General features: G+C 40.6%; 1 protein-coding gene across 1 annotated transcript in view; it reads left to right on the top strand.

Annotated features, from left to right (window-relative positions):
• LOC148897632 (uncharacterized) overlaps positions 1–15,722 on the top strand; it is a 261,135-nt gene that overhangs the window by 35,907 nt on the left and 209,506 nt on the right. The window lies entirely within an intron of this gene.

The raw sequence follows: 15,722 nt of genomic DNA, 5'->3' as shown, positions 1-15,722 counted from the left end.
CACATTACTTCTTTTTACATCCGTTCCATTCAACAGCGAGAGATAGTGGTGGATAACGCGGACGAAACGAGATGTCAAAGTTTCTCCACTGTGAGACTAATAAAGGCATATCCAATCCAATCCAAAGTGCGACGCGCGCCTAAACAGCATATACGTATATTTTGCAATGACCTTCCCCCCCCTGATCCCGGTCTGGTGCCAATGGCCAACCTCATTTGATCCACGGCGACTACCGATCCATCTTTTGTCGTTGCGCACAGAGGTGACAGATGGCATTTGGCTGTTAGCAAAAGACCGTTCAAAAAATAAAAAAAATGCCGCGCCTCCATCCTAAGGTACATTAAAGTAATTAGCTGCCATGCTAGTAGAAAGCAGCCCCCTGCCAAGTGCCAGCAAGACCGCGGATTGAAGGCGGCATCCTGTTTGACACATCTGGGCAAGGGAGAGTAATGAAAACAGCTGCTTCTGCCCATATGGCATCTAAAGTCTGGCAGTACGCTGGTGTGGCGTGCCAACCTTAGGCAAATTATCCGTCATTAATCCCGCGATCTGACCGGCATACGAGTTGCTGCTAATCAAAACATCTGTGGGCGATGGGAGAGCGAGGGAAGGGAGGGAGAGGAAGTATACTGGGGCGGGTGGACAAATGAATCAATGACTTGTAGCAGTGTTTGAAATAACGTCTGCCCGGAGGTCCCCGCGGGGCGTATAACCTTTACATCGGGCGTACAACTTTCAAAACGTTTCGGCCCGCGTGGCCGACAACTTCTTCAAGTTAAAAAAAGATTTGTTTTCAAATCAAACGTTTGTTTTATTCAATAACGCAAAAGCTACAAGCAAAGCGCTACAAGCCACGTGGACTCATCTTTCTAAGCGCCTTTCAAAACTCTCAAGTACACTTTACAGTCACAGTATAGTCCGAAGCACGTTAGTTTGGCAATTTGCATACTCTGCACGGCAGCCAATCAGAAGCCTGTTTTGAAACACCCTTAGAAAAGCAGAGTCCACATGGCTTTTAGCAGACAACGTAACGCAAACATTGCATTGTGCACCATGTCAAACGACAACTGGAGAAAAATCTTCGAGGGATATTTACCATAAATTAAGCAAGGGAGCATTTGTGGTGGGTACTTACTTCCTTAATTTAATAAAATCCTTTATACTTCGCAACAATGTGTTTTTTTGTGATTAGTCGTCTTATTGTGTTTCAAGTTGTGAAAAATGGGGCAGGCAACTTGGTGTCCGTTAACTTTTTGTCATGAGTTTCAGACACTGCTTGTAGGATGGAAATGTCACATTTTTACCAACAATAGCTGTAAATATTGGATGTGTATTCACTCATTCACTGAGTCGGATAAGAATGAGAAGGATGCTGAGCCTTGAACTGCTAGGCAGGAGATAGAGAGGAAGACCAAAGAGGAGGTTTATGGATGTTGTGAAAGAGGCCATGAAGGTAGCTGATGTGAGAAAGGAGGATACATAAAACCGGGTCAGATGGAGGACACTGATTCGCTGTGGCGACCCCTGGAGAGAAAAGCCGAAAAGAATATTGGGTGTACGATTTTGATTTATTCATCGAAGCAGAGCTGGAGGTAGCAGAGCTGAAGATGTTGAGGTTTTCTTTGGGAGTGACCAGGTTGGATAGGATCAGGAATGAGTATATTAGAGGGACAACTCATTAGAGGCTTTGGAGAGAAAGTCAGAAAGGCCAGACTGAGATGGTTTGGACATGTCCAGAGGAGAGAGAGCGACTATATCGGGAGACGGATGCTGAGCCTTGAACTTCCAGGCAGGAGACCGAGAGGAAGACTAATGAGGAGGTTTATGGATGTTGTGAAAGAGGACATGAAGGTAGCTGGTGTGAGAGAAGAGGATACACAAAACCGTGTTATTCACAAATGTGTCCACTCCACTGCCAAGGTTTTTGTCATTTACACTCGAATTCCCACAGAAGACCCACAGAATATCGAGTTTTAGGACTACATAAACATTCAATTCAGCCTTAGACTGTGGGCCGGATGAAAAGATGACCAGAGACCGCATTTGTCCCCTGGGCCGGACTTTGGACATGATGTCGAGCACCGTCTGGCAGCATACTAAAAAGAAAGACAAGCTGTGTCTCCGATTCATCCTCACTTACATATGCATCAGGGCCAGGCCAGGGTGCCGTGCAGATGACTCACCGAGGAGCCCTACTGTGCTTTTGAGGACCCTACTCGGCCTTGCAATGTATAATCTGATTTAGACCAGAGCACGCTCCTATTTATTTTTAATTGTCCCACTTTAGCATTTAAGAGCTATTGATTCCTCTGCCGGAAACGCGTGAAGTGACAGAATCACTATTGCGCTCCCTGCTTGGGGAAGGTGCATCAAAGGGTATTTTAATGTCACTGACTTTCTGGGGACAATTTCAAGAGGACACAAGGGCACATATTGGGTGCTGGCCCTGGGGGTGGTGGGGACGCAAGCGACGGTCATTTGTCGTCCATCAAAATATAGATTTCATACAATAACCAGTGTTTAAAATAACGTCTGCCCGGAAGCCCGGGTTGTACAACTTTTACGTCGGGCGTACAACTTTCAAAACGTCTCGGCCCGGGTGGCCGACAACTTCTTCAAATCAAACGTTTGTTTTATTCAATAAAGCAAAAGCTACATGCAAAGCGCTACAAGCCACGTGGACTCCTCTTTCTAAGCGGCTTTCAAAACTTTCAAGTAGACTTTACAGTCACGGTATAGTCCAAAGCACGAAACAGGCTTCTGATTGGCTGCCATGCCGAGTATGCAAATTGCCAAACGAAGCCTGTTTCGTGCTGCGGACTATACTGTGACTGTAAAGTGTACTTGAGAGTTTTGAAAGCCGCTTAGAAAGAGGAGTCCACTTGGCTTTGAGCAGACAACGTAACTCAAACATTGCAATGTGCACGATGACAACAAACGACAACTGGAGCAAGGGATGATTTGTGGTAGGTACTTCCTTAATTAAAAAAAAATCCTTTATACTTCGCAACAATGTTTTTTTTTTTTTGATTAGTCATCTTATTGTGTTTCAAGTTGTGAAAAATGGGGCAGGCAACTTTATGGGTGAGCAGGCAACTTTTCAGAGTTTTCTGCCCGGGTGTCCGCTAACTTTTTGTCATGGGTTTCAGACACTGCAATAACATTTGATTGAATAACATCCTTGGGTTTCATTTGAATACACCTCAGGTGTTTTAATAAAGTAAGTGACAATGTTATATCAAGGCTGAACATTCTTTATATTCTGTCTGAACTCAGTCAAGTCCAATTTCTAAAAATAGAGCATTACACATGTCAATTGACGGGCTGATCAATGTATGTGGCGTGTGCAGCTGAGAAAATTCCCATACATTCCCACCAAGTAGATACATTTAACAAACAAGTATGTGTCGATGAGTATAAACTACAGATGCTCACTAAACCAGATCTACTAAGTTACGAGCGATGGCAATTTGGATTCCGTTTCGACTTGTCGTCTGGAAAGAGTCGATTATTGTCTCACCATACAAAAAATTAATACATGGGATGATAAACTTTTGGATATGACGGATATTACCGAATACATCATTTCATCAATTGGGAAAATTAAGAATGGGTTTATTCCTGAGACTTTTTCGACGTAGGCAGCTCGCAAAGGACTTACTGGTTGCGGAATTTAACTCATCCGCTGCCATTCCCGAATGTATTCAGGAATTGAAAAGCATCACGTAGAGCGCCATGCCCGAATTTTTTCGAGTTTTGGTTTTTCTTGTGGGGGGTGCCGATAAAGCGCTGGTCAGACCTCTCGCTATGTTTTTCCTTTCCACGATCGGGCAGCATTTGTCTTTTGTCCATGTTCGCGCTTTGTTCCAGCTTTAGCTGGTTTTAAAGCGCGATATAAATCAATATGTATGTCTTGTATTTTGTACAGCTGCCCCCATTTCAAGCTCAGATAACTCCAGACCCATATAACTTAGAAATTAACTATTTTTTATGATGAAAGAAGAGAGTATAAGGTTTCTAACTCTGTATTGAATGGTCATGTAATCCTAAAAAATGATGAAAATAGAGCGTGTAAGGTTTCTTACTCTGAATTGAATGCTTATGCCGTCCAAACACTCAATATTCTGTGGGTCCTGTCTAGCAGTGAATGAGTTAAAGATGTTAGTGTTATAAAAAGTGAAGTGAATATTCAAATTTAATTTTCAATGTCAATTCAATTTTGCTACGCATGTTTCAAATGAACCAAAACACATTTTTGAAAAAAAAAAAAAAAAAACAAACAATTGTAAAACAAGCGATTTAATAAGTCGAGATGCGTAGTGTGTACAAAACATGTAGGAGTGCAAACGACATCAAGGAAAGCAATCAAATGGTGGAATAATGACATGACTGTGATGTATCTGGGCTTTTGAGGTCGCAGGCTGACTCCAACTCCCCCGTGGCCCGCCTGGGTAATGTCAGCTCAGCTGGTAATACACCCCGTAAGTAGACGAAGAGCATGATTGGAACACTCGCTCTGTGACAGACATGACCGAGCCCAACGCAATTAGCCAGTGACAGCAGGTGCCGCCTAACTCACTGGCATTAACGCGTCTCGGGTATCCTTGTGTAATGGCCGCAAAGTGATCCTAACTTTCAATTAACACATCCGCCTCCCCGCCCCTTCCGCCTCCGCTGCTATTTCACGGCGAGCCACTTATTTCCGCGTCCTAGCCATTAGCAGTGTCGGTAGCAACGGTGATGTTTATTTCATTTCATTTTTTTAAAACCAAGTTATTGTGTAGTTAAGTTCTCCACGTACGCACACACATGCATGCAGTAAATAGCGTCGCATGAAGGATAATTTGAATACATGAAGAAAGCTAACCACTGGCCTGGTTGTCCTATGGTTAGCATGCAGACTTCATAGTGCAGGGCTGCCTGATTCAAGTCCAGCTCCGGCCTCCCTGTGTGGGGTTTGCATCGTCTCCTGTGTGGGTTTTCTCTGTGTACTGCGGTTTCCTCCCGCATTCCAAAAACATGCATGGCAGCTTGATTGAAAGCTCCAAATTGTCACTAATAGCTGGGATGGGTTCCAGCAACCTCCCATGCAACCATGGTGAGGAGAATGCAAATCAGAAAATGGATGGATGGATCGGGTGGATAGATGGATTTCGGCGATATATGGATGGTTAGATCGGATGGATGTATAAATTGGATGGATGGATAGGTGGGTGGATGAATGGATGGGATTGGATGGTTGGATGGATGGATTTATGGGTGGGTGGGTGCATTAAGATGGGTGGATGGATGGATAGGTAGGTGGGTTTGGATGGATGGATGGCTCGATGGGTGGATGGTTATGGGTGGATGAATAGATGGGATTGGGTGGGTGGATTGATGAATGAAAGGATGGAATTGGGTGGTGGATGGATGGGTGGATGGAAAGATGGGATGGATAAATTGTATGGATGAATTGATGGGTGGGTGGATTGGATGGATGGGTGGGTGATGGGATGGATGTATGGGTGGATTAAGATGGCTGGATTGGGTGAATGGATGGATTTTGGCGATGGATGGGATGGATGGATAAATTGGCTGGATGGATGGATCGATAAATGGGTTGGTGGATGGATATGGGTGGATGGATGAATGGAAGGATGGAATTGAATGGGTGGGTGGAAGGATGGGTGCATGAGATACATTGGATGGATGAATTGGTGGATGAGTGGATGGATGGATGAATAGAAGGATAGATTTGGGTGGGTGGATGGATGGATAAATTGGATGTATGGATGATTCTATCGCACCGTTGCAAACAGCATCCTTCAGAGGGATCGTAGCAGGAAAAGCACGGCATCCGTCTCTGTCCAGTACTAAGAGGAAGTACTGATGTACCTCTCTCCTCTAAATCAAAATAAATGACTGCACTCTCCAGAAGGAGTGGAAGAAGCCAAGCGCTTCAAGTGTCAACACCTTCTCTTTGCCAGAAGGAAAAGGTTCATCTTCATTCAAGGGAGCGCTATCCATCACCCCCGGAGTCACATATGTGTCACCCACCTTACAGGGAGGGGAACACAAATAATTGCTGTCGTAAGAAGTGGACACTAAAGTCTTTAACATCCTGTCCGAAAAGGATGGAGTGGTCAACGCTGTTGTTTGAGTCCGCTGACCTATTGTGGCTCAATAGAAGGACAAAGTACCAGTAGCCTCCAGTTGCGAGGAACCTTGTCAACAAATTTGAAAATAGTACAGTACCTAGGAAACCGAGAAACAGCGCAACCCTGAATGCATCCCACAGCAAAAAAACGGAGAAGTGTCTCTTGCATTTAGTTTTCGGGGACGTTTAGATGACAGCAAGATTGATGAGGTTGCCTCATTGTTGTTCTCACTTCACACATTCACTGCCAGACGATGTACTAAAAGGTGTCCACTCTCGTGCCAGGGTTTTTCTCACTGTCACTCGAATTCTTGGACCTACAGAATATTGAGTTTTAGGACTAAATTGATATTCAATACAGGTTTAGAATACTTACTGTCTCCTGTTTCATCAGAAAAAAATAGTTATTTCCTAAATTATGTGTCTGGAGTTATGTGAGCTTGAAATGGGGGCTGCTGTACAAAATACAATACCTACATAAGGATTTATATCGCACTTCAACAACAGCTGAAGCTAAAACAAAGAGCGAACATGGAAAAAAAGGGTAATGCTTCCCCCTTGTGGAAGGGAAAAACATTGCCACAGGTCTGACCAGCGCTTTATCGGCCCCCGCCGGCAAGAAAAATTGCGCTCCACGTGTTACTTTTCGATTCCTCCATAAATTAGGGAATGGTACCAAAAGAGTTAAAATCTTGAAGATTGCTTAAAGGACAACCGACGTTACTTTTTTGTTTCCTAACTGACATCAGAAAAACTTTTTATAGCATCTAAAATACCCAAAACACGCAGTATGATATTTTTATTAAAAAATGTGACTTAAAGTGTCCAAAATCTGCAAAAAAATTGAGCTGTGAATTGGGCATTTTCAGAAAGTCCCGCCCCCAGTTCGTGACGTCACGCCAAGACGTCTTGCATTGCTGGAGAATCAAAACAATGGCTTCAGATTAGGAGAATATGCTTTTTTTTTGTTACACATCCAGTTATGAATATGATTCAAATAGTTCTGAAGAGGAAAGCTGACATGTTTGCAATCGATTAAGGAATTTATTCCGTGCCATTTTGAGGCAACATTAGGGGGGAAATATAGTATAGTATCACCCAAAAAGAGGCAAATAATGGCATCCAAGCTCCTGTGAGGACTTAATCAGCCCGTTTCCACAGGCTGATAAATTACTTCCATGGAGCTTGGTCGCCCTCTTCTGGCGGCTTTTTGGTGCAACACAAGGTTTTCAGACCAAACACGTACAGCAAAATACATTGACGTGATGGAAGGACTGCTACAATGTGTCTTTTTTTCGGTCAGGGGCATTCCTTCAGTGACGTCAGGTACGGACTCGTCACCAACTCAAAAGCAAGTCTTCCTGAATATTCAGCGCGAGTCTTAAAACGTAAAGTATAGCTACATGCGGTGGAATCATTGCAAAATACGCTCAGTAGAAGTCATTTGAAGCCATTTTACAAATTATGGACACAACTTGTCCGGAGACGTCGGTTGTCCTTTAAATGCTAAAAAATAAAACGTACCTTCAAATGTAATTTGGTTCAGAATGTGTTCATCTTGCAAGAACAAAATATTTTATATTCAGAACAGAACAAGAGAAACAGTCACTGCCAGGGGGGAATTCAATTCATTCCATGTTGAGTAGCTATTTTCTCAAGTCTGGGCATGCCCGTATGATTTGCCTTGCTCAAGGGAAGTAAGCGAGCCCCTCTCCACAGATTCCCACAGCTCATTCCCTTCCATGTCACCCCAATTACAATTGCAACACAGAGTTGTCTCAAAAGTAGAATACTAGTTACGGTTTATTTAGACCGTAGGGGGCCAGCGGGACTCTCCGATAACATCCCGAGAGACCCGATAAGAATGATAACGTCCGAATAAACACACGCTGCTGCAAAAGTTGCACGCAATTTGTTCAACGCTGCCATTCACTTTTTTTTTTTTTTTTAATGGATTCATCTGTCGGAGTGAATTCTTTCATACCCACCACTCATTACTGACAGAACACAACGCTCCCCAAGGACGCACCTTTTTACGCATTCACCCACTGGAATCCACTTTCATGTTTTTTTTTTTAATTTGACGAGCGCCGCCTCCAAACAAATTTGTCTGAAGCAATTAAAAAGTATCACCTCACAAGTAACCTTCTAAATGGTGTGCTTTACACCCGCTTTTTGTCTCCTCGACTGCAAAGCACGCGCGGCGGCGGTGCGTTTTGACCTTGCTTTCAACGGCTCATCAGGCGTGAATTGATTACACGTGATTACTTGTTTTTCACTTTCCTGTGGATTATTGTTTTGATGAGGATTCATCCGTCCATTAACTTTGTGCTCACGACAAACATCGCAACGTGAGCAGTCCCGCAGTATAAGGCACAAATTAAAACTGTCACGCTAATGTTAGCAAAAAATATATATAAATAAAAAACAATGCATCTCAGTTATTTTCATTTCCCATCTACCCGTTTTATTTCATGACATAGTCACTTAAATATCTGTGACATTTATGACAGTAATGTCACCCACTGACCTGAGAGCAGGCCCTCGAGTGATATGATATTAGCGACTATGCTAGTGTCAAGTTATGAGACTAGCATAGTCGAAAAGTGCCATTTTCTGTCACTTCTTCAGTCCTCATATGTGACTTGCTTGTTCAGGGGTGAGCAAATTAAGCGCTAGAGAAAGCCAGTTTTAGGACCATACACATCATCATTTTTATTGAACATGTGTGAATTAATACTGATAATTAATACGGCATATGACACTTATCATCACGTATCTATTTATTTATGGATATTTTAATGTATTTATTTATCACCGAGTGCATTATTTATTTGTTTTTATGTATTTATTTTTTATTTCTTTGTGGGTGTTTTTATTTGTTTGTTCGTTTGTTTGTTTGTTCATTTGTTTGTTTGTCTTCCTTTGTTTGTTTCTTTGTTTATTTATAAGGCGACCGTTTTTAGGATTTGTATTGAACCTGTGTCAGTTAATACTCCATACTTGTACTAATACTGCATATGCCACTTATCATCATCATTAATTAATTATTTTCATTTCGTTATTTATTTCAGTGTTTTTTTTTTAATTTACTTGTGTATGATTTTTCATGTGTTTATTTATGTATTATTTCTATTTAAGTATTTGATTTCATTTATTTATTGTATTTATTTTTTTTATTTTTTGCGTCCCCAATGCTTCCAGAGCGTTTGTATTTTTTTAGGTGTGGGGGGGCAATTTTTATTTTTGTCTACATTTTCCCTGTCGTTGGTTGGCGACGAGTTCAGGGTGTACTCCGCCTCTGACCAAAGTCATCAGAGATAGACTCGCGTTCACACGAATCAGTGAGTATAAGTGTGACGGAAAACAGATATTTAGATGGATGTTTATATTCCTTATTGCTCCTGTCTGTTGTGAATGTAGTTTTTTTTGTCATATATGGTCATTAAATCACTTTTGAGCACTTAAGCCTGCAATTTAAATGCAGCATCATTTCTTATATATAGTCCAAATAGTTGGTGGTGTGTTGATATAACGTTTCCATGACACACTCAGTGCCTCAGACGCACTGCCACGCTCAATTATACGTGGGTCAACATAATACGAGTTGAAACCCAAAGTGTTGAGAGAGGTCCTGACATATGCAAGTGGACAGAAACGTGACCCTCTTTGGATCTTGAGCGTTTCACAAGTCGTGAAAAAAAAATGCACATACCAAAAAGAAAATACAGCAGCTGTTGCAGATGAAATCAGTTTGTTCCAGACCTCATTGAAAAGGTCAGAGTTGACTCAAATGACAATTGCGCGACATTGCGGGTCTGTGATTCAACATATGCCTGCACTTAACGTAATTACATTTTGATGGTGAGGTGCGGTGGGGATGGGGAAGGGTGAGTTCATATTTATTTTGCAAGCGTCACTTGAACGGCGCAAAGAAGTAAATGACTTTGTTTCAAATGGAGAGAACAAGTTGGAAAGGACGTAGGTCACTTGAGGTGGACGCTCAAATGCGAGCAATTCACTTGCGGCATCTTTGTCCTCACAGTGCCCTTGATTTTAGGGGTGGGCGGGATGACCCTTTTCCTTCTGAAAATATTGTCCCAGTTTGTTGAGTGTTGTTGGGACAGCTGTTTATGCATCCCTCTTGGCTAACTACTTTTCCATCTCCTTAAATAAGAGGTCCAGTGCGATTCTTTCTCTTTGACACCACTCGATGTAAAAGATTTGAACAGGTTTTATTTTCATCAGTTAGATTGTTTCAGTTGTGTGAATAGTGGCGACTATTTGTTTGGGGAACTGTTATGGGCCAGTATGAATTTCATAAATGAACACATTCATTCTCTTTTAACGTTAATTATTCAATTTTTGAGTTGTCAACAACAACATATACAGAACGCATTAAAGGTTAAATATTTACTTAGATTTCACATCCCCCCAAAAAAATGAATGAACAAATAAATAAATATAAGTACATGAATACATATATGAATAAATAAATACATGAATAAACATATGAATAAACAAATACATAATACAGAATACATCATACATAATAAATAGACAAATAAATATCTAAATAACTAAATAAATAATATACTTTGACTGTAAAGTGACGTTGAGAGTTTGGTAAGGCGCTTATAAATTAAATGTATTATTATTCTTATTATTCTTATTATTATTATTATTATGAACATGTGAATACACAAACAAATGCTGAATACATGATTAAATGAATGAATTAATAAATGGAATACTTAACTTGTGACTGTAAAGTGACCGTGAGGGTTTTGAAAGGCGCTTATCAATGAAATGTTTTATTATTATTATTATTATTATTATTGTTATTATTATTATTATTGTTATTATTATTGTTATTATTATTGTTATCATTATTGTTATTATTATTGTTATTATTATTACAGTAAAGTCTCGTTATATCGATATTCTCGGGAGTCGGAAAAAATATCGGTATAACCGGATCTAATCGGATATCGATGTATCCGATCCTGCGGCATGTAAATTTTCTCCTTGCGTTCATAGAAATAGTATCGTAATAAGCAGTACTATCGATATAACCGATATCAATATAACGAGACTTTATTGTATTATAAATCCACAAATAAACAAATTAAAAAATCAATCAATCAATCAATCACACATAAATCATTGAATTACAAATAAATAAATAAACTTTGACTTAAAAAAACAGCAGACAAAATCATATTTTCTCAAGCCTTAACTAATATAGGATCAGATATTGAATATAAAATAATATTTGACATTTATCATGATGTTTACAACATGTGGGGCCAGTGCTGGATTTAGCAGTCTCACCCTTAGTGTTCAAATGTAAGACCATGCAGAGTTGTGAATATGAGAGTATATATATATATATATATATATATATATATATATATATATATATATATATATATATATATCAGTAAAGTCTCGTTATATCGATATTCAAGGGAGTCCGTATCGATATAACCGGGACTATCGATATATCAGACCCTGTTTGCATGTAATTTTCTCCATGCGTGCATAGAAATAGTATCGATATAACCGGGACTATCGATATATCCGATATCGATATAACGAGACTTTAGTATATATATATATTTTTTTTTTTGCATGAATGGAAAAAAGGCCAGTTGTCAGCTGAGATGGACTTCAGCTAGCACGATAGCCACCTTCAAGCGCTATCGAAAAGTAATGGATTCAAATACAAAAAAAGACTCATTTCTTGATATTTTTTTTGAAGTTCAAAACATCAATCAATCAAAGCCACAATAGGCTCTGCTATTTCTAACTTAGCTTCAACTCAGCACAATGCCCATTTGTTTATCTGTAAAATTTCCTGCACATCACGATCCCCCTCGACAACTTGGATTGACTTCAGACCTTTTTAGACGGGGCGTAATATGCTCCGCTGCCATTCTTTTGTCTCGCCGACGTGCGTTCTCATTAGTGAAACGAGCGGTGACAACGGGCCTGTGGGAGTCTTGACATATGCACCAATCACCTCCAGCTGTCAGGCAATTGCACCTCGTCGGGGAAAGAGCCTGATGAAATAAACGCTGGCCGCTGACTCCTCCAATTTCACAGCGCCCCTCATTGTCACCCCGAGTGGCTCTCGCCAGATTGAGATATTTGCTAACTGTCATTGCCCATGAATATCTGTCCACTCGCTCTGCGCCGGCGCCTCTTTAATGCCGCCGGACTGCGGCGACATCTCAAGTCAGCATCGTTGCAGAAAAACGTCCGGAAGAGTAAAAAAAAAACCGCTGTAGTCACTCACTTCCAGTGACTCCTTATCTGCCATCCATGACCTCGATTAGTGCTTGCAAATCCTTCGCCCCGTCTTTGGGGATAAAACAGGCTTTAGCGCAGTTTCCGCGCCAAGATTAAAAGTTGTCATATACCGTGTGGCCCAACACAGGTAAAAAAAAAAAGCCTATAAGGCTTTTTACGGATAAAATCTGTCAGCTCATTACTTCTCAGGCTCTGATATGAGATACAAAATTCTCGTTCTTATCTCTTTGTCTGTTTTGTCTAGATTACAACGTCACACAAACTTAAATAAAACACAAGGCATGGCTAAATTAAATGATGTTATAATTCCTTTCGCGTCTTATCGGGTCATTAGCTTTAGCCTGCGCTTGTACGTTGACTAATGTGAAGGGCAAAGCTTAGATTGTATTATGCTGCTTGGGTTTTATTACTTCATCATGTAACACATACAAAGATGGGCGTCTGATTTGTGACGACATGTCTGGGCATTAAAAAAAATCCAAATGACTCATTTATCCTCACCATGAATACATGAATGACATGATGAACATGACATGATGAACTCATTCACTGGCAGTCAATGTGCAAATATATGTCCAGTCCAGTGCCGGAGTTTTTGTCATTTTCACCCGCAAAAGATTGAGCGTGAGAAACGGTAGTTAATTCCCAAGTTATGAGTCTGGAGTTATATGAGCTTGAAATGCGAACAACTGTCCAAAATACAATGCAATACATACGTATTTGTTTAAATGGCCTTTTAACAACAACTGAAGCTAGAACAAAGCGTTAAAATGGAAAAAAATTGAAATGCTGCCCCCTTGGGGAAGGGAAAAAAATGGCCAGAGGCCATGTACAGCGCTTTATCGGCACCTAAGCAAGAAAAAACAAAACCCAAAAGAATTCGGGAATGGCGCTCTGTCATGTTTTCATTTCTGTAATACATTTGAGAATGGAAGTGAATGAGTTAACTCATTCACTGACAATGACGATGCCAGACTATGCGCAAATATGGGTCCACTGGGGTTTTTGTTTTTGTCACTCGAATTCCAGGACCCACAGAATATTGAGTTTTAGTGCTACATAAACATTCAATACAACATAAGAAACCTTAGCGACTCTTATTTAATTGTAAAAAAAGTTAATTCCTAAGTTATATGGGTCCGGAGTTATTAGCTTGAAATGAAGGCAGTTCTCCAAAATACAATGCAATACATACATAATGGTTTACATAGCGCTTTGACAGCTGAAGATGGAACAAAGCGCTAACATGGAAAAAAGGGAAATGTTGCCCCTCTTGTGGAAGGGATAAATATTGCCAGAGGTCTGACCAGTGCTTTATTGGCACCCCCTGCAAGAAAAACCAAAACCTGAATAAATTCGGGAATGGCAGTGAATGAGTGAACATGTATTTGAATAAAAATGGTGGTCCTGTGATATTTGTAGTTCAATTTTCCTCCAGTTTCTGCTGTGAAACGGCTGATTTCTCACAAGCAGACAGTGGAAAATCCCTTTGTGCAGAGCAGTGAACAGTGTGTAACGGAAGCCCCAGGGTACCGCGACAGGTCTTGAACCTGATAACTTTTTCATGTTTTATAGCTGTTACGAATTAAATTATTTCCACAGGCCACAGTCCTGTGGGAAATGGGCAAAGAATTGCATTCTCCTCAGCTTCAGTTACTGGTAACATCTTTTCGTGACATTAACCAATTTAGCCGCTCTCGTGTTACAAATGCTATCTTGGAAATCTTAAACGCCTCCACAGTAAACATGGGGTGCTGGTATTATCCGCTACAGCTTATTATGCGCTCAGTGGATCGTATGGCTTTTCAAATTGGGCCAGCGGTGGTAACAATTACGCACGTGAATGCCCCGCGGTGCCGCCTAACAGTCTGTCTGCATTTCCTGTTCTTTACCGTGAGCTCAGTGCCTGAAAACACGCCTTTTATTGGCTGAAAAACGCACCTTTTATTGGATGAAAAATGCACCTTTTGATGACTATTCCCCCCCCTACCTCTCCCGAACCACTCATTAGCATTATGCTATTCGTGCTCATACACAAGGTCCGAATAAAAGCCTCACACGTGAGTGAGCCTTTAGTACACTCATGTCATTTGTGTCGTCATTGTAGGGATTCACGAGGCCTCCGAGTGTCTTTATTAACTAATTCACTGTCATTCCTAAATTTATTTGGGAGGTGGAGCGGCATTCCCAATGTGATTTGGGTTTTGTTTTTTTTCATGCTTGGGTGCCGATAATGTGCTGACCATGGCCTCTGGCAAGGTTTTTTTCTTTTCCAGAGGGCAGCATTTCCCTTTTTTTCCATGTTTGTGCTTTGTTCCAGTTTCAGCTGTTGTTAAGACACCATATAATGCAATATTCATGTAGTATCGCATTGTATTTTCGGCAGCTGCCTTCATTTCAAGCTAATATCTCCAGAACCATATAAAACATAAGGAATTAACTCTTTTTTTCTGATGAAAGTCTAATGTTTTAACTCTGCATTGAATGTTAATGTAGGTCTAAAACTTAATATTGTGTGGGTCATTGATTTCGAGTGACAATGACAAAAACCATGGCGCCGGAGTGGACACATTTTTGCATGTCTGCTAAACTCTCAGAAGAAATACAATTTTGGACTCTTCCTTTCACAGGTGTCTAAGTCAAGGCTCAGGGGCCAAATCTGGCCCGCCACATTATATTTTTCGTCCCGCGAAAGCAAATCAAGCATGTCAAGTTCCATGATGCTTGCCAAACCAAAATTTCAAATTACAGTAAAGTCTCGTTATATCGATATTCAAGGGAGTCCATCGTCGGGAATCGATATATCCGACCCTGTTTGCATGCTGCGTGCATAGAAATAGTATCGAACCGAATATCCGATATCGATATAACGAGACTTTACTGTATATTATGTAAACCAGAATAACAGTCATTATTTTTGACTTCAAATTTGAAAACTAGTTATTCATTCATTTGTTGCGCGTTTTGATTATAATATAAGTGGCGGAGATTAAACATTCTAATGGCTTCTCCAAATTCTTAACGGCCCCCGAGAAAAAACCGTAACTACAAAAAATGAGTTTGACACCCATTACTTCCAAACTTGATGAGGCTATTTTTTTCAGTCATCCAGATAAACCCACATATCAACAAAATATGACCTAAATGTCGGTTGGTGTTTTGACCGTATTTACTAACACGTGCAAATGAAGTCAAAGTGTGACAAAAGTACTCGACTCATGAATGAATACCGGATCTAAAGTATCACCCCGATGTTCGTCCCAACACC

This window comes from Hippocampus bargibanti, linkage group LG05 (assembly GCF_051943395.1).
Source record: "Hippocampus bargibanti isolate YZ-2025 linkage group LG05, ASM5194339v1, whole genome shotgun sequence".
NCBI classification, from domain to species: domain Eukaryota; kingdom Metazoa; phylum Chordata; class Actinopteri; order Syngnathiformes; family Syngnathidae; genus Hippocampus; species Hippocampus bargibanti.
This window is presented reverse-complemented; position numbering and strand designations above follow the sequence as displayed.